The sequence below is a fragment of the Alligator sinensis genome, unplaced genomic scaffold (assembly GCF_000455745.1).
Source record: "Alligator sinensis unplaced genomic scaffold, ASM45574v1 scaffold768_5, whole genome shotgun sequence".
In the NCBI taxonomy this organism is placed as follows: Eukaryota; Metazoa; Chordata; order Crocodylia; family Alligatoridae; genus Alligator; species Alligator sinensis.
The window spans coordinates 1,602,852-1,623,629 of NW_005841991.1; the positions used below are offsets into that span (position 1 = coordinate 1,602,852).

General features: G+C 43.2%; 1 protein-coding gene across 1 annotated transcript in view; it reads right to left on the reverse strand.

Moving 5' to 3' along the window:
• GPHN (gephyrin) overlaps positions 1-20,778 on the reverse strand; it is a 400,537-nt gene that overhangs the window by 314,871 nt on the left and 64,888 nt on the right. Inside the window, exon 2 of the mRNA XM_025201357.1 lies at positions 19,820-19,877. The gene's annotated coding sequence lies outside the window, so the exon portion shown is untranslated. The remainder of the gene's footprint in view (positions 1-19,819; positions 19,878-20,778) is intronic.

Here is a 20,778-nt window from a genome sequence, read left to right on the forward strand (position 1 = left end):
CACTTTGGTATGGGGCAAGCTGTGCCACTTGGGGCAAAATAACCCTGCCCAGCTCCTCCCAGATCTGCAGCCAGGGGGCTACTTGCTCTCAGGAGCTTCTGAAGCCCAGCCAATTGGTATCTGGGGACACTACCCCTTGTGCCAGCTGGACTGCTGATGCAGCCCTAACTGAGAGTTCCCTGCACCCTCTACCCACTGCAGCAGTCTGGCAGTGGGGGCTGCTGCCTGACTATGACCTGCGACAGCATGTGGCCCCAAGGCTGTGCACCTGCCAGACCCGGATGGAGACTGCACAGCCGCAACAGACACATCTGCACCTCTGGGCCAGCTTCTAATGGGCTATGGCTGCACACTTGCCCTCTGTGTGGCACTACTGCCACGTGGAAAGATGCCCTGCCATCTGGGCAGTAGGCCTGTGTGAACAGGCAGCTATTCGATTGGGCTTTGGATCTGGCCGCTTCAGATGCCAGTGATCTGATCCGGAGCTCCGAATTGGTTTCCCGCTTTGATTCGGCCAAAACAGCTCTGAAGCTTTGGAGCCACTTCAAAGATCCAGCCATAGGGCGTAATGGGGAATCAATGGAATATCTATAACTTTGTTGTTTTTTATCTGATTTGGATGAAACATGCAGGGGTGGTAGCCTCTGCTGAGAGCATGATGCCTGCCAAGTTTCAAGAAGATAGGTGTAGGGGTTTGGGGGGAAATGCACCTCAAGCTGCTGACAGGCAAAACTCGTGACATAGATGACCCTGTGTGTGTTAAGGCACAGCAGGGTGAAAAGTGCAGGGGAAACTATGTCTGTCTTGGGGCGGTGGGGGACGGGGGATGGGACTACTGCAGGCCTGGCTGCTAAGCTACTGTTACCAATCAATCATGATTCACTCAGGGACCAGCTCAGTATACAGTAGCTACCTAATGTAACCAGTTAATGAGCAAGGATTAACACCTACAAAAACACAGACTAAGGAGAGGAAAGAATCAATACAGACAATCAACTGCCCCAGGACAGACGCAGTCAGTTGCACAAGCACCCATGTCATGAGTTTTAGACAAAATTAAAGTCAGACAAAACTAAAGTCAGACTCAGACCCCTAAGCAGTCTGTCAGCAGCTAGGGGTGCAGGGCCCCAGAACCCCTGCACCTATCTCCTTAACAGCTGGCAAGCTTTGTGGCCTTTGCAGGGGCTAGCAGGCCTGCAGTTTTCACCCCACTGTGCCTTAACACACACAGGGTCATTTATGTCACGAGTTTTGCCTGTTAGCAGCCAGAGGTGCAGGGCCCCAGAAGTCAGACTCCCCCTGCACCTATCACCTTGAAACTTGGCAGACTTCGTGGCTTCAGCAGGGGTGACCACCCCTGCAGTTTTCACCCCACTGTGGCGTAACACATACATGTGACATGAGTTTTGCTTTCAAGAATTTGGGGTGGTTTCCCCAAACCCCCCCATACCTAGCTCCTTGAAACTTGGCAGGCTTTGTGGCCTCTGTAGGGGCTACCATCCCTGCAGTTTTCACCCTGCTGTGCCTTAACACACACAGGGTCATCTATGTCATAAGTTTTACCTGTCAGCAGCTTGAGGTGTAGTTTCCCCAAAACCCCTGCACCTATCTCCTTGAAACTTGGCAGGCTTTGTGGCCTCTGTAGGGGCTACCATCCCTGCAGTTTTCACCCCCCTGTGGTGTAACACATACACGTGACATGAGTTTTGCTTTCACAAATTTGGGGTGCAGTTCCCCACAAATCCCTGCACCTATCTTATTGAAACTTGGCACGCTTCACGCTCTCAGCAGAGGCTACTATCCCTGCAGGTTTAATCCAAATCAGACAAAAAACAAAAAAAGTATAGTTATTTAATTGATTTCCCCATTATACCCTATGGCTGGATCTCTGAAGCGGCTCCGAAGGAAGCCAGTGCTTCAATCTGGACATGCTGCTTTGGCGTCCAAAGTGTCTGAATCTTCTCCGAATCCGAAGCGCAGTCCGAAGCCTCACACAGCCCTGCTGGGCAGCTATTGCCTGGAAGATGTTCTCAGTGTAGTGGCCTACTTTGAACTGTCTAAGCATGTCCTCCTGGCCCCAAGTGGCCAGGAGGTCAGCCACTGCTCGCTGGGTCCTGGGTGTCAGCCCTGAGCAGGCTCTTCTGCCTGGGTCCTGCCAACTGCCTTACTAGGAATTCTGGTGTTCCCTATTTAAAAACTGCAAAATCTCTGATAAAAAAAATCCCAAAGTCACTCATTTAAAATGTCCCCAAAACTATGATCTTCCTCAATTAAAACAAAAGACCACTATATATTTATATATCCATATATGTCTATGTATCTATAGAGAGAGAGAGAGATCAATAGATCAGATGGGCAACATTTTATTGATATATTTACAATGTTAAAGCAATTTGGAAGCCTACCAGTGCCTCTATCATCATAATAAAATAAATTCTAAATACCTATATGTTTTGATGTTTGCTTTTGGTTTTCTTATCATAGAACAATTAGTGCTCCCCCTGACTCCTTCATTAACTAGGATGTGGGGACAGTTGTGCCTGCAGCCACAGCTCCTGACAGCAGTTCTCATCCTGTCTGGCAGCTGGGCATGATGGGTGTGTAATGGGGGGATGTGCGGTTTGCAGAAGTGGTGTGGGAAGAGGTGTGGGTGGATGCAGGTGAGTGTGGGTGGGTGTGAAGGGATGTGGGGGGGCACGGGGTGTGTGGGTGGGTGTGTGGGGATTGTGGGGGGCTGCTCAGGAGGGTGGGTTCCCCGCCCCCCACAGGGTGCAGCCTCCCCCAGCACATGGACTGTCCCCCTCTGCAGGGCCACAGCCCCACCACAAGGCCCCAGTCCCCCCCTGCAAGCCCACAGCCCCCCTGCAGGGTCCCAGCTCCCCCTATAAAAGGCCCACAGCCCCCACGCAGGGCGCCATCTCCCCCCGCAGGGCCCACAGCTCACCCATGCAGCAGCAGTGGCCGTGGGGTGCTCGGGGCCCACTGCTGTCAGAGCTCCCTTACAGGATGGCATGGTTCTGGCTGCCTCAGAGCCAGGGCCACCTGTGCTGCGTGGCATGGTTGGGGCTGCCTCAGAGCCAGGGCCACCTGTGCTGCCTGGCGGGTGTGACCTGGCTTGCTGCGGCACTGCACCTTTCTACAGCCCCGGGCCACTTGGGCTGTCACCCAGGGGCTGATGCTGCTCATGGGGACCGTGTGTTGTGCCAGGCCAGGTCCTGCCTCCATGGGCCCCGTGCGCCTTTGGGCCAGGCTGGTTCTATGGAGGTAGGACCTGGCCCAGCATGATACATGGTCCCCGTGAGCAGCACTGACCCCCAGGTGATGGCCCGAGTGGCCCTGGGCTGCAGAAAGGCGCATGGCCCTGTGCTGAGCCGGGCCACACCTGCAACAAGCAGCACAGGCGGCATTGGCTCTGAGGAGGCTGGGGCTTCACCACGCCATGGCGGGACTGGCATCAGTGGGTCTTGAGTGCCCCATGGCTGCTGCTGCAGGACAGAGCTCTGCAGGGGACCCACACCCCCCTAACCAGCCCCCCCACCCACACACAACCTCTTCCCACAGTCCCCCCCACACAAGCACAACCCCCCCACCACACCCACAATCCCCTCCAACAGTCCCTACTTACCCCAACAGTGCCTGGGTCCTGGTCAACCCAGATCCTTGCTGCACTTCTGCTTGCCCCAGCATTCTAAGGGTGCATGCCCCATGTGCTGGGGCAGCAGAAGCACATAGAGATACTCTGGCCAGAATCGAAACTCTCTGGAGGACCAGCTTCTGGGTTACCCCAGGGCATGGTCTGGGACCATGCCCTGCCCTGCTTTTTCCCCCTGTGTCTTTTTGTTTTTGTTTTGTTTTTGTTGATACCTGGTGATCCAGATATCAAATGTTGAGCCCATGCTGCAAATATGCAGGGTGGGGAACATTTTTTCATTCACAGCCTGCCTCTTGCAATATCTCAAATTGGTTTGGGATGCTGCAAGAGGCATGTGTATGCTCATCTGGTTGCGCCCTTCGAGTCTAACTCTAATTTAAATTCATAGATTTCATAGACATTAGGGCTGGAAGGGACCTCGGAAGATCATTGAGTCCAGCCCCCTGCCCAAAGGGCAGGAAGTCAGCTGGGGTCATAGGATCCCAGCAAGATAGGCATCCAGTTTGCTCTTGAAGGTATTCAATGTAGGAGCTTGAACCACCTCCGGTGGCAGGCTGTTCCAGACCTTGGGGGCTCGGACAGTAAAGAAATTCTTCCTTATGTCCAGCCTGAAACGGTCTTGTAGTAGTTTATGACCATTCGACCTCGTCATCCCTTGGGGCGCTCTGGTGAACAAACGTTCCCCCAGATACTGGTGGTCACCCCTGATAAACTTATAGGTGACCATCAGATCACCCCTGAGCCTGTGCTTTTCCAGGCTAAAGAGCCCCAGGGCTCTCAGCCTGTCATTGTAGGGTCTGCTTCCCTGACCTCTTATCATGCACGTGGCTCTTCTCTGGACTCTCTCAAGCTTCTCCACATCCTTTTTGAATTGTGGAGCCCAAAACTGGACGCCGTACTCCAGCTGCGGCCTCACCAAGGCCGAGTACAAGGGGAGAATGACATCCCGGGATTAACCTCTTCCATTCCTCTACTTGAGGCAGGAGTAGTTGGCTCAGGTTTACCTGGTCCCTCCTTTAAGTAAACTGGAACAACTTCATATTACAGGGATATTTTCAAATTACTAAATTCAGACTTAGAAACCATGCCTTTTGATAGTGATTAATTGGGAAAGCATCAGCGTAAGCCTTGTTTAATGGGATACATTCAGCCAGTGATGAGGGGTCAAAGAGATGTTTAATCAGTGGTAAAACAGTGTGAAATTCTAAGCATCACAGTAATAAAACAGAAGTTACCCCACAGAGAATAAATTCAAATATATTTATGTCATCTTAGTTATTTTCTTACAGTTTTCTTTTAATGGCTTTCTCATTGTAAAAACATGCATAGAAACAGAAACACAACAACAAAACAAATCAAGCAAAGAGCATTTCATTCTATGGAATAATGTGTACCCAACAGGTTATAAATCTTCCACAAAAGTACAGTTTATTCAATTGATTTCCAAAGAACAGATATCTCTGCTGGGTTACACTCAGACATTGTTGCTGCCTCAGTTCACATATTAAATGCTTTCTGCTGCTAGAAATTCATTTTTCCTAAAATCAGTAGATTAGTAAGCAGTAGGAAATACATATCCAAAGCATATCCAGTGCCTGATTACAGTTAACCTTTCAATTTATGTAAATTTAGCATGAGAGTACATTTAAAACTTGTAGTAAAAACATAGGAGTACATTATTCAATTTAACTAATTTGTCACTTGTGAACATCTCTATTAAACTCCAGGCACAAGCTTCATTATCTGCAGACACTACAAAATGATATAATATTTTGCCAATAATTTTACTGATGTTGGTTTTTTTTTTGCATTTTGTGAATGCAAAATAAAAATGGAGAGGTGAAACTGGAAATGACCTCCAATCATGGTTCTGAAATTAGGTATGAGCCTTTTAGGAAAAGGACTTACAAAAGAATTGTTAACTCAGGGGTAAATGCAAATAGTGGAAAATTACTGTTCAAATGAGAATGGGAATGGTGAAATATTATCATCACTCATGGAAGGTCATTTTTCAAACTCAACTGACAAGAAATACATTAACTAAATTTCATAAATATATTAAATTACCTATGTTGCATATACCCTTTTACTCTTTATATTACCAAAACTGTGATGTTCAACTGCGACCTCCCTGTTTTTAGAACACAGGTGATATGACCCTTTTGACCTAGATGATCAACAATTTTTAGTACCTAAAACTATATTAAAAGCCAAAACTTTTTAATGCAGAATTGAAGCTGCCAAGTAGTGACTTATCCCCTTCCAGAATGTGGAGAATATTTCAAGTTAAACCTCTGAATATTAGGGAATTAATAAGGTGATGAAAATGTAAAACTCTGAAAATCAGGAAATAAATGTAATGTTCATTCCAACCCCCACAGTGTAATCTTAACCTTGTCCTATGGTATTGGCACAGGTTCTATAAGGGGTATGCTATAATAATCACAAGGATTTAAGAGAATAAGTTACTACTGTATTTACTTAATTCTAACATGAGGTTTCTCCCCATTTAACATGGGGGGAAGCCCCTCATCTTAGAATCAAGTATGAGGTCGGGGAGTGGGGAGGTGGCAGGCAGCTGCTGTGGCTTAGCCTGTACCTCTACCTGGGGTCAGGACCATAGCCGCAGTTGCTCTCTGCCCGACCTCCCCCACCAGTTCCGCAGCCCACCATCTCCTCTCTGCAGCCTCTTCTCTCCATCTCTGCTTCCCAACCAACCTCTGATCCCCTGCCCCTCTCCCTCCTCCCCTTACCCTTCCTCCATGCCAGCAGGCTCTGTGCATGCTGTATCCTGGGGCACTGAGCACAGCACCAGCCTGGCCCCATAGCAGCAATGCACAGCCCACATGACTGCTATGAGGCCAGGCTAGGGTCCTACTCAGTGCTACAGCCTAGAACAAGACAAAGCCTGCTGGTGCAGAGAAGAGGCTGTGGGGAAGCAGGGAGCAGAGGCTTGGGGGGAAGGGAGGACCCAAGGCTGCAGGGGAACAGGCAGGGAACGGAGGTAGCAGGGGGGTAGGCACAATCAGGGGGCAAAATGCTTGACCTCCACATACCACCTGGCTCCTGACTGCCTGTCCCCCCCCCCCCCCTTGCGCGGGGCAGTTGGGGGGGATGAATTACAATGACTCCAATAAGAAGATTCTACACGTGGAAAAAATATAACACATTTATACATGTTCTATGTATATAATCTAATTATTGTGGGGGTCATCTTAAATTTAGGATCATCTTAGATTCATGTAAATCCAGTATTTACATTGTACTTCACAGATTTGAAACCTGGCATTTATTTATATGCATTCCAGCTACCTTCACTGTGTTAAGTGAAGCTCTATCAAATGATGGAGGAATGAGTCTGGCATAACTATGAGTCAGGGTGAAGACTTGGGAGTTTGGGATAAAGATCCACAAATAATGCAGAGACTAACACAAGCAGAAGGACATTTTGAAATGGAGGGACACATATTGAAGAACACAAATGAAGGCTTTCGGGAGACAGAGAGGAAACCTCTCCAGCATTACACATTGCACATATCTGATTCCCATCTTTGTACCTCACTGCTCAATGCAGTATTTGAGCACTGCACATCCCCCTCTAACTCTATTGCCATTTTCACATTGTTCTGACCACACACATTACACACCACTGGTGCAACCTTTCTCCTTTTTTTCATATACAGACATGTACATACAAACGCATGCACACAAGCTAGTTTCATGTTCCTCATTGCCACACTATTCCTTTGGTAAAGTTGAGGACTTGAGAAGGTGATGTGGATGTGAAGAGTTCAGGTACCAGCTGGGCAAGGAAAGGGGCAGGAGAGTAGAGATTCCTTGGGAATGGGAATCAGACAGGGAAGGAACTCCTACTTCCTCAGAGGTGCAGGGCTTACCACCACTGCTTCCCAAACTTTTCCTCAGCATGACCCTATTTATGGCCCCATTTCCTCAGCATGACCCCATTTCCTCAGCATGGCCCCTCACTACCACGGCCCTGTCCGCTGATGTTGTGACCCCATTTGGGGTCGCAACTCACAGTTTGGAAACTGCTGGCTTACCACATGCCATTATGAGGGGATCAGGAAGAGTAGTTCTGGGTCCCATATCTATCTCTGTATGGAAAGGAGGAGGTAGAGGAAGGGACAGAGCCATCTCACCAGTTCCTAGCTATCAGAACAGATGCTGCTATGTTGACAGAAGAGAGGTTTTGTTGGCTTAGATCAGGGATTCTTATCCTCTGGCCTTGGGCTAGGTCTGACCCATGGCACCATGTCATCTGGCCTGTAAATTTGGTGGGGGGGAGGGGAGAAGTGGTGGTACCACTGCCCTGATGTCAAATCTCCAGACCCGTGGAGACCCCTGGACCCTGCATGCTGCATCCAGCATCCCATTGCTGTGCACAGGGCTGGGCGGAGGCAGCTCCAGGCCCCTGGGGCCCAATTTTGGTAAGCAGGAGGTAGGAGAGGGCAGTTCCAGGCTCCAAGCCCAATCTAGCCTACAGATGGGCCCCGTACCACTCATTTGGCCCATAAGGCCAAAAGGTTGAGCACCACTTGCTCAGATTGCTATTCAGGAAAGTGGTGTAGCTATGCTGGTAGAAAAGCTGCTTTTGCCAGCGTATACTGTATCTTCACTAGGTTTCTCTGCCAAGACAGTTACACTCTAGTGGTAGAGGCTTCAAGTGTAGACAAGTCTTAGTAAGTGTCCTTCTGGGTCTGCCTGCGAACCGAGGGGCTGGGGTGTTGATTGTAGAACTGTGTGTATGTGTGTGTGTTAAAAATGGGCCATGCAGGAAAGCCAGAGCACGAGCAGTCAGTGCACCTCTGGGAGGAAGAGAAGTGAGAACTTTCTTTGGCTCCGCACTAGCTGGAAAACAGGCCTGAATCTGTGAACAATGACATTAACATCTGTTGTTTGTTCCCGCTGTGTTTGGGGAAACTAGACTTTGTGTAAATTCTTGGTAACTAGATGGAATTGTGCTAAAGAAATACCTGATTCAGATAATCAGTTCCCATTCCAGGATAAGTGAGGGAAGCCCAAAATATCAGACAAAAACCATAGCATAACTGGAGAGTGAGGTGGGGAGAGCAAAGCCCCGTGCTTGCTTAGGCAGGGCATCAAAATGGCATCCAATCCCCAGGACTCTTTGCTATAGCAGGTGCAGCTCCATTCTGTCTGGTCATAGCTGCTGGACAGGCATAGCCCTACACCCAGCACGGTATTGGAAGGGAAGGTGGTGGGAAGTGAATGGAGTACCATGGGTATGCTGCAGCTGGTGTGCAGTGGGCCTGTCCCACAGCAGTAACAGCTGCCACCAGAGTCTGAGAGTTGAACCAGGTAAGAGTTCACTCCTCCTTCCCCCCACTCACATCCACTGGCTGGCATACTCTTCCTCACCTACCCCCCACCCCAGCAAATTGAAGGAGCTTGCTATGCCTCTGGACTAACAGCTTGCATTAAGAGGGACAACACTGTACTTTTCTTCCATTCTTATAAACCAACTTGCAAACCAGGGGAAAAGAAAGACTAGCTCCATTTGTACAAGAACAGCAATAAAGGGATTCAACTAAGTTGAATCTACAACCAATCTTCCACCCCCATAAGACTATATGTTTGCATAATCTTAATTTTTGCACATAAACTTTTAAACTAATTAATTACACATAAAATATTCTTACTCAGGGAGTCCCCTGTGGTTCAGTGGTAGAATCCTGGCCTACCACACAAGAGACCTGGGTTAGATTCCCAGGCACTTATACAACTACAGCCATGGAAATGTCAAACATCTGGACTCAGTCTGGTCTTTGGATTCTGTCTCAGTGGCCTAAAGGGAGGATGGAAGGTCTGGGCAGCCTCCACTGCTCCAAAAATTCCTACCCAGGCATATACACTGAAGGTCTTGGTGGCCCTCATGCATACACCATGATCCAGGAGGATCAACAGTTGCCACCCATTCTTACTCTGATCTGTTAAGACTTGAGTTTTCCATGTTTGATCACAACTTTAGAATCAAGCCTATAATATCCTGTTATGTTTTCTCTAAAACTTGGTGAAATCATCTCAACCTTGGTATAACCATTCTGCCAGATAACAAAAAAGCGGGCTGTAAACAGTGTATATCCTTCAAGTTAGGTTTTTTCCCTTTTCAAATTGATACTATTTTAAATTTCTTTGAAGCGTTCTGTGGTTATGTAAAAATATACACGTATTATACTTGAAAATCTCAGGACTGATAAACATTAGACAATGAAATTAAAGCAATCTGATTGAATTAATTTAGCACAGGCTTCATTTCAAGAAATGAGTATCAAATCTAATATTTTCATTGTCTTTTCCGGTAGATCATGATCCTATATGAAAATCACTTAAGATTAAAATATATTTTTATTTATTCTTGAAAGCCTAAGTTACAGAACTAATTCTGTCCTTTGCTTTTTAAATTCTGTTTTTTAGAGTAATTGCTGCACAAACAGGTTAATAATCTTGGCTGGTAAAAAAAAGTCTGGAGGACTAAAAGAACTTGCACATATTAAATAAAATTTTTTTAACCCTACCTTGGGGAAAATTGCATAATAAATTTTTTATAATGTTCCTGGCAAAGTAAAATTAACTGAACTGTGTTTATTTTTGTACTGCAGTCAAAATCTGATATCTGACAGTAAACTAAAGTTATAAATGAGTTTCCAAAGGGAACCATGCAAGCCTACTGAAGCTGATGATTTCAGAGATGCAGTACATGTTCCCTCCGAGGAATACTAAAAATAGCTTCAAAAGGAACATCCTCATACCGGAATCCCTCATAAAATGATCCTTGCAGGTACTATGCTAAACAGCACACCTATTTCCTTAATAAGTCTGCTTCTTTCTATGGTCACATATAGCACAGTCATGCATCAAGTTGAATTTAGACAACCTATTTATTTAATGGATTGAAAATCATATTTACATTTCTGTCAATGGTTAGCAGGATTATTTTTTATTGTATATATGTGCCAACACATCTATGACTGTATTTTATACACACACACATACAGATATATAAAGGCACAGGCTCATACATGGTTGGAATCTTTTATGGCAAAAAGCAAAGCAATACTCTCATCCCATTAAGTCCCTTTCTAAAACAAATACCTATTAATCTCACTTATATTAAAGAAAATCCTTCCCTAGCCAAACATAAAGTATTCAGGTCACCTTTATGTTACTACAGCCCCTTAGTCTCTCTGTCACCCTGCCCGAGGCCCTCTTTTTATAAGATTAAATTTTTGTAAGATTCTGTGCATGCAGGAAACATGAAAAACTGAAAATACAAGACAGTTATGGAGCATTAAGATTTGACATAACTGAAAATACACCCAGACTTACCTGAACATTTTCTTGCAGTAGGATGATCTACTGATCTTTTACAGTGAGATTTCAGAGTTTGTGCAGTACAAAAAACAAACCCTGACCTGTCAGTCATAGGCAGGGAAACATTCACCAGCCCCTGAGGTATCACTCAATTTGCAGTAACTTTCAAAGTTATAATTATAAAGACTCTTTTCTTGAATTGTGAAATTACTAACAAGGACTTTTGTTGGAAGTATAGCACTTCCTCTATTAAAAAAAGATGATTATTAGAATATATCAAAAAAGGTTTCCTAGGACAGATCGGTAGGTTTGTCTACTAGAAGAAACAAAATATGTAGATAAATAAAAATAAGTTTTTTTGTTTGTTTGTTTTGTTTTTAATTCTGTATGAAGATCCACTCTTGTAGTGGTACTTATATAATAGTACGGACAAATATAAACACCAAAGAACAGAGGCATAATGACACTGCCAGTATTTACACTATGCCTATCACACTTCGTAGATACTTGAGAGATACCCAAAACATCCCCTATAAAAATTATGGCATACTTTGAGAAGAAACCTCGGTAGATCATGCAAAGGTTTTCAATTACTCTCGTTGTCTTCATCCCCTTCCACACAGCAGCCAAACCATCTTAGGTTTTATAATGGATGTTTTGGGTATCTCTCAAGTATCTACAAAGTATGATAGGCATAGTGTGAATACTGGCAAATTGGCCATCAATACTATTACAGCTTTATGGAAGGTGCAGTATATTATTGTTGTGCTGTAGATAACATTTTGTGCTCTGACAATTTTACAGCTGAAGAGAAGTAGAAGCATATTTTCCCAGTGACTCAAAAGGAAGTCCATAATTACACTGTTGCAATATTTTATATTCATGGAAAGGTAATTGATAAGGATGCCAAAAATAACCAACTAAAGCATAGGTATACAGACAATCAAGTTCTATTGTTTTTTTTTAATATGACCACTAACTGACTTTAAATTGTCTGTGGTTTGACAACTTTACTGAAGGATCTGTAGGCCATCTCTTGGCCATGAATACTGTCACATTTATTGGCTCAGTACTAGTACTTGAACTTTGATTAGATACTGGAATATATCCTACTTAGCAACCATTTTCTTGAAGCCAAAGAAGGAAATTATTGGGTTTTTTAACCATATTTTTCTTTTTTAATTTGCTTTAATATGCACATCTAAGCTAATGTCTTCTGGTTCCTTATGTAGGTCTGGATCTCAGATAAGAGGTTCTTTCTGCTGGGAAGAGAGATGAACTGATAGTCGATCAGGTCTGAGAACTGTGGTCTCTTTGGCCACATGGCCATAAGAATGCCTCAGACTTCTCTTTCCAGACATTCTTTGTGTTGAACTCAAGAGAACTGATAGTTGCGAGGAAGAGAACAGCATAGATTTTAGGTATCTCTAGTTGAAGGTGCCAATTGCCAAGGATTTCTCATTTAAAGAAAAAAAAAAACCGAATAAACCAAATCCCCTACAATAACTCCAAACAATGCCACAGAACTTAACGCCACCTGCTAAAAGCCTACCCAAATAGGAAGGCCTTATGTATTTGTGGAAGATGTCCAGGCCTGGGCTCTGATGGGCCTCAATAGGAAGACAGTTCCAAAGCTCAGGAGTGATTCCTGAAAGTATCTGCTCATTTATTTTTCCCAAGCAACATTGGTGTGTAGAAGGAGCTTGCAAGAGGTTGCTCTTGGCTGACCTTAGGGATCATGATGGAATATAGGGGAGCAGGTAGTTCCTTAGGTATATATAGCCAGGCCACTTAGGGGTTTATAGGTCAAAACCAGCACCCTGAGTTGCACCCAGAAATCTACTGGAAGCTAGTACAGAATTTTGAGCACTGAAGTAAATGCACTCCTGGTAACTCACACCCATCAGAAAGTGGGTGTTCTGCACTATATGCAGCTTCCAGACAGTTACCAAAGGTAGCCCCATTGCAGTAGTCCATCCTTGAGGTTGCAAGCCTAGACTATGGCGGTCAGATCTGAATGCAAAATAAAAGGTCACAGGCTTTTCACCAGATGGTGTTAGCAAAAGGGACTCACGGACACTGCTGCAATCTCAGAACACTGGTACAGCAAAGGATCAAAAAGCACCCCCAGACTAAGAACCTGAGTGATAAGGGGAGAATGAACCCCATCAATGATAGGTATCCCTATCTCCCTCAAGTCATGAGATCTGTCAACTACCATCACTTCTGCGCTGTTGGGATTCTATTTCTGGTCCTTTCGTTTTAGAGTTTTATTGTTCTTGAACCTCAAAATGAACAGATTGATTATAGCTTCTCCTGAGATATTATTCTGGAATTCAAATAGTTCAGGACATAAGCTGCACTTGCTTGGTTTTCTGCTTAGGCAATGTATTTCATTGTTCAACTTTTTATGTGGAAGATATGCATGGCTGGAATCCTACTGAAGCATCAGTGACCTGATTCTTTTCTGACCATTGATTCAAGCATTACAGAGGTATTATCTGTCATCACCCAGTTATTGTTGTACAGTGCTACTGTGAACAACTTGTGGGTATTTCACACAAGAGCATACACTAGTTGATTTACAGCATCTAATTTCTACTTCAGACCAGGTCCTTAAACCAAAATTTCTCTCTGCATATGTTCTCCAGTCAGATCAGCCAGATCACTACACGTTGTTAACAAAACTCTGTGCATCAGATATCCTGTAATCAGCAGCATATCTATTCATTTTTACACAATATGCTCAGTTGTGCTGGAATCACTTGGCCCTTATTCTGTGTTATAACAAAGCTATGTTCTTGAAGTAGCTGAGTTGTTTGCTGGTAATGATTTCTGCTTTCTCCTATGAAGATGCTCCTCTTAGGGTTTATCTAGGAAGTGGCACATATGGATACCTTTCTGCCTGAGAGGTTTAGAATGGACATTAGTAAACTTACAAAAAAAACTCAGAAACACTGCTACTGAAGAATACTGAAAGTGTTGGTCACTATAGAAGAACTGCATGAACCTTCAGCAAAATTATCTTGTTACAATGCCCAAATAACCTATCTCAAACAGTCCTTGATGAGAGGCAATCCCCTTGGGAGGTCGCATCCAAAGTAAATGAGAGTACCTCCATCCTGAATCTGGGTTGACATTTTTTTCAGGAATTTTGACCTAGCACAGCTTTGTCTCCTTCACAATACTGAAAAGAAAGGATGGCAGATGATAGATCAAGGTCTCTATCCACTCTAAGAGCTTGTTCTTTCACAACTGTCCGGAGAAGGCAATTTATAACTGCTGCCATCTACATTTATTCAATCTACGTTCAAAGCCAGGGGACTAACTCTGCTTCTAAGAGCCTTTAGCAGTTATATTGTATAGCTCTGGAGGGCTATTTATAACATTTACATGACAGGGGGTGAGATCAAGTGTTTTTCCCCCCTAATAAATTGCAAACTGTTGCCCAGGGAGGAATATTAATGTAGGACACTGTGATTCTAATAAAAACCTCAGGCTCTGGACATAAGGGGCAAAATTCCATTCCCAAGTGGAACATTTTTGAATTCTTGTATCTAATATCAGCTGAAGGAAAGTGCCACCTACAAAAAGGCTCCATTTTATTAGGATTAGTTCAAAGCATAGTCAGAGTTCTTTTAAAAAGAGCTAAAAAAGGTCTGTGAAATACAGGAAGAGAGATGAGGAACAGCTAGCAGGCAGCAATATTGCGTGAAAAAAGATTCACTTAATTAATAGAACATCAAGACCATTAAAAAGGAGAGATGGTTGTTAACAACAGTAGAACAAAGAACAATGAGTCATTAAATAAACTGACTCCCCAAACTGCCTGAATAGAAATGCCACTGCTGCTGCTGCTGGGTAGAGCAGGAATCAAAGCAGGATGCTTCTATTGCAGGCAGAAAATCACCTTGCCTGCTTAGGACATTAAGTGGGGGTTGATTTTTGGGAAAAGGTGCCTGTGGTAGGTAAGTAAATACAATAACTTAAAATTTAAAATTGAAATCAACAACCTAAATTATGGATTAAATTTAGTACACTATATTAAAATAGCTTAAAGATGTAAAAATATTCAAGTATATTCTGTTGCAAAATTTTAGAGAAAGTGGTACCAGTCATTGGCTAAACACCAGGAACTGGCACTCGCTGATGTATTAAGCCAGGTTCTGAGTGCAGTAGCTTCTTTTACATGTTCAGAGAATATCTCCTTTTCAGTTTATTCAACTAATTTAGCTCATTTAAAGCTAAGAGGGGACACCAGTGTGGGCCGCATGCTCCCACTGGTTCCCGTGCCTGCTCACTCCCAGTGCCCCCCTCAGCCCCACGGTACAGGTGGGGGGCAGTGTGCAGCCCTGACCCTGCGATCGCCAGCAGTGAATGAGTGGGTGCTGAGTGCAGGGAAAAGCCCTCCCCCCCATGGCCAGCGCTCCCTGCTGCAGCCACTCACAGCTCGCACAGGGTTGTCCTGAGCAGGCACAGGAAGCCCCACATGGGCTGTGAGCGGTTGCAGCATGGGGCGCTGGCTAAGAAGTCAGTCTGGATGTGAAAAAAAACAGGGAAGTGTTTTCTTCTAATCTCTGTATAAACATGAAGTATGATCTACTATTTCTAAAATACTGAAGGACATGCTGACCAGAATCCATCAGTTTAATTCACTAACTACAGATACTTCCTTTGCTTAATAAAGCTGTTAATTTTAAATAAAAACATTTTGATAATTTTTCCTATGTGTATTCTGCACATTTAAGATATGGGCTTTGGTCCAGAGCAGTATTGGCACACCCCAGTCAAAGTCCCCAGCCTTGGCTGTAGCCAACTCCTAATGCCACTAGGAAGGCTTAAAAACACCCTGATACATGTAACAGAAAAGGGGTGGGAGGTGAAGGGCCAACCAGCGAAGCCCAGAAGCATAGGAAATATACATAAGAGAACATAGGCATAGTTACATCTAGATCACCCCTGACCAGTGGCTGTACCCCTCTTCTTGAACACCTCCAGTGATGGAGAGTGCACAATATCACAACTTCCCTATACAATCTATTCTACTGCCTCACTGTTTTAACAGTGAAGAAGGTTTTTTCTGGATATCCAACTAAACTTACTTTGCTGTAACTTCAAGCTATTAGTTTACATCCTTCCTCCTCTCTGCAGCAAGAGAGAAAAGGTGATTTTCCTTTTCTTTATGACAGCTCTTCAAATATTTGAAGACTTCTATCATGTCCCTCTTAAGTGTCTTTTCCATAAGCTGAACATACCTAGCCCCTTTAGTCTCACCGCATATGACTAATATACTAATATTTAAAAACTTAAAGAACTTAGAGCTACACATAAACAGAATAAGAGCCTGAACAAGTTAAGTGAAGCTGAAGACTCTGGTGTTCCACCTGAGACCAAGGCCAACTTAAAGGGACTGGAGTGAAAGGTGCTCTCACACTGGACTTCATGTACCTCTGGAGCTGAATATACCCTTGCAACTGAATGCAAATATAGAGGGTGTGGGCCTGGAAAACACTGTTGGTAGAACCCTCTTGTTTGCATGTGAACCCTGCAATGGAACACACACACACACACACACACACACACACACACACTCCAAAGAAGCATTAAAAAGTAAAAATGCAAATAAGATTAAAATGTATTATTTAAGCCAAAGTTCCTGCTTGCTGATTAAATCATGTTTACAATCACTTTGATTATTATCAAAGTAATTATAATCACATACCCTGGTTATTCTACACAGCTTAGTTTCCATGCGTCATCTGTGGTACCTTAGTCACACAATATCACAATTTTTGCTGCCTGGGCATGGGAGTTTTGCCCCAAATTGATCATGCAGCAACACATATATGTACTGAAGAGATACATACTCTGAATACATATTGTGTATAGACATACCACATGCTTTAAATGTACATAAAGAGATTAATATATAGCATAAAACAGACACACTGTACACACATACACAAAGTATAAACCCACAGAGCATGTTATGTGAACATCAAACCCTGAAACAGCTTCCACAAAAGAGATGACAGTTACTGGAGAGAAGAAAAGCATGCATCTTCTTCAACTGCTCAGAATAGCTGAAGGTCTCTGGCTTAGTGCAGTGGACTCTTTCTAATACAGCTATGCTGAGAGTACTGAGGTGAAGGAAGAACATACTTCTTCCCCCCTGGAATCTCAAGGTAGTTGAGTACCAAGAGATGTAAAGAAGTAGACCAAAACAGTCTGTTGAATGAGGACACATGTAATAATTAAAACATTTCAAACACCAGCTGTATGCAAGTACAACACCTTTGAAATGCTTTAAAACAGGGGTTGTCAACCGGGGGTATGCAGACCCCCGGGGGTACTTGGGAAGGCCCTAGGGAGTACGCACACGAAGGTGGGGATGGAGCGCTGCCACCCACCACCCCACGCCGCCACCTCCCAGGACCACGGCTGGGGTCAAGTGAGGGCAGCGGGCCATGCAGGTGCTGCCCAGACAGCTGGATGCAGAGGGGAGTGAGGAAGCTCATATGTGGCAGCCGCCCCCCACCACCCTGTGCTGCCGCTGCTCTGTCTGGCCACCAGGGGTACGCTTATTGAAAAAGGTTGAAAACCCCTGCTCTAAAAGCATCTGAAACATTCCAAAAGAGGACCTCTTTATTTGAGATACTATTTTACTTTTTGCTATGTCTCAGCAGGGGAGGCAGGGAGCTGTCAGGTTGTGACAAGCTCCCCAAGCAACACTTGGAGTTTGGCTTACATCTGGCTGCTCCCCTGCCAGACACCTGCCAACTCCAGGACCTACAGTCCTCTCTGCCTCTCCATTTGCCTGAGAGGGGGAGAAGAGAGGTAGAGGGTATTGGAGCCAGAGTGTCATATTTTTAGCAGTGTGGTTAGGGAGCCCTCCTCCCACACAACTTCTCTGCTCTACCTCCTATCCCTGTGAGGGGAGGGAAGAGAGAGTGAAGTATAGAGCCACAGGTCACTGCATGCTTCTCTAGCACCCACTGGTTGGCATAAAAGGAGGCTGTTCTGTTTCTAAATGTTCCAGCCAGGAACTGCACAGGAACGTGTCCCCTGGCTGAAAGGTTTCCTTTAAGAAATGCTTTTAAGTGTGTTTCAGTCAGAAATGTTTCACTAATTAATTCTATCTACAGCCTTTTAGCAGGTTTCAAGAGCAAAAAATTTAAAGTGCACCTTGTGTTCTTACACTGAAACTGAACATATCATACAACTGATTTGCTTTCTTATTTCTTTTTCCATTTCACTTATTTTACCCACTGAAATCTGGCAAGTCAGTTTCACTTTCCATTTCTTATACACTAGCAAGCTGCCACTGTTTGGGTTTCCAAAATTGAAGGAGTTTATGAGTTAAAAAAAAAATGGTGCTATTTTCCAAATCTCATGAAAAAAAATCTAATCAATTTCTCAGATTTGCAATTCATGTTTCTTTTTTGAGAATATGAAATATGATACTAATTTTCAAAGAAGGGAGAAGCTTAGGTTTTTTAGTGGTGGCAAACAGATAGATTCTGCTATCGTGTGAAAAGGTGCAATTGCAGCGAAGTTGTATTTTATTACATTAAATATGAACTTGGTCTAGAATGCCTGATATTTTAATGCTTTTGCACACTGTGAAGTCATAACTGGGTCAAATGGTTATAATATCTAATTATTTGATTTATTAGTTTTTGTAGCCATTTTTAACTCACTTTGTACAACCCTAAATAACAATAAGTGGTGCAAGGCAATGGGATAGTCAAGTTGATTGTTTCTTATTTTAAGTCTCACAAGATATCATTACAACACCAGTTACACAGGCACTGCTAAGAGCTATATTCTAACCTAGGGTAAATGTACATCACCCCATTGAACAACAAGAAATAACACAAATTGCTATATTTTTTTCCATGAGTGTATTTGGTTTGACTGAATTCTGCTATAACCTATTAATTGAAAAACCGTCATCCATCGAATCAAAGAATTCTTGGAGCTTCTTTGTGTGCCCACTGTTTCCATCTACCTCTTTTTAAGATAAAAAGAAAGCATTGCTAAACCTAAATGTGCTTTTGATTTCAGAACAAATGTGAACACCAGATTACATATTTGTAAAAGTTTGAAATAGATAAACCTTTTCAAAGTTAGATGTCTACAGTTACATTTCTGAATCCATCCTGAGACTTAAACTACATGACTGCTGGACGTCAATAAAACCTAACAAAGTGAATGGGAGCTAAAGGAAATCATTACCTCTGAAAATCAGGCTAGGTTTATTTTAGGTTTCTAAACTTGGATTCAAGAAACTAAATAGACACTGGGCTGTGCAAAGTTTGGCCATAACTTTCGATTAATACTGACTGTATGATAAAAGGCCCCAAATGTTTCAAATAAAGGTGTCAAGTGAAAAACTGAAGGGGAAAATGTGACTGTGGTACTGAGATTCCTTTAGGTTGACCCAAAAAATTTGGCCCTATAGAGATACAGATCACTGAACATATTCAACAAACATAATTAGTAGTTAGGGCTTAGAGAGAAAAGGGGACTTTAGAAGTGTACAGGAAAGACAAAAGTTTCATTTTTATCTTTATGCTGTTCTTTAATTTCACAGACTGCTCTAGATAGTTGGTCAAGTCAGTTATTCAATATTTAAGATGATTTTTTTTTTTTACTATTTTCAATATTTATTAGTTAGGGTATAAAATGAAGACCATACATACTCTGTGCATTTCAAAGCACAAAACAAGGGTTGCCTTTTCCTTGTAACAAGTTGGGTATTCTCTCCAACAAAACACTCCAGAGTGTTGAAAGACAGTAGTAATACTATACCTTGATTTCTTCTATTTCGTCTGGCACTATCTTGTATGCAGATATAGTCCCACCCAACCTGAAATTGGGAGAAGAAAATATTCTCAAAATCAATAACACAAAGTATGGACTGTGTTAATTCTGTTGCTGCTAGATCAGAGACAAATAAAGCCATCTTGGCATTTTAGCAGTTCAGAAAACTTTTCTGTCACTATCCAAATAAAAATCTCCCATAAGAAGTCAAAACAAGCATTAGAAGCAAGGTGTACTTGACTAGCCTGAAAGGTAAAAAGTAGGTCAACCAAGCAGAAATTATCATCACTGTGGTTTTATTTTTTATTTCAACTGTCACTAAATATTGGATTCCAAGATTTTTTTTATTTTTTATTTTTTGGCATGGATGAGTTTAACTATTTTAGTGCTTAGCACAATTTTACTTGGACAGCTCCATCAATTTAAAAGTGTTTCTTGTAAACTCTATGTTGAAATGTGCCTGAATGTCTTGGAGGATGAAGACCTCTAATTATGCATACCTGTACTGTACAATATAGGTTGTGGCAGTGCAAAGCTTTCTTTCCTCTCTAGGTATATCTACAGTGAACAATGCAGTGTCATATATAGATACCTGAGCTGTCTCTAAAGGTGTGTACAGAAGTTGCTTTTTTCACCATTTAAAGCACTTTATTGCCATAGCTTAACAGAAATGCACAGTTTTATAGCACTTTAAAAATGGGTATGGTCCTTTAAATTAACTCTTGTTAAATGAGGTATTAAATTTGATGCACTGTATTTTATAGTACTTTAGCAACCTACTGTGCTTTAGGACGCAGACAGAAGTGACAATTTTTGCCCAATATGGCTACAGAAAGTGGTCTATAGCCATAAGCAAACATATGTGCATGGCTGCAGACTGCTTAAAAAATGGCCACTTGGGTGTTCAGATGAAGACCTTTCAAAACAGAGCATCTTCTGTAACTTGT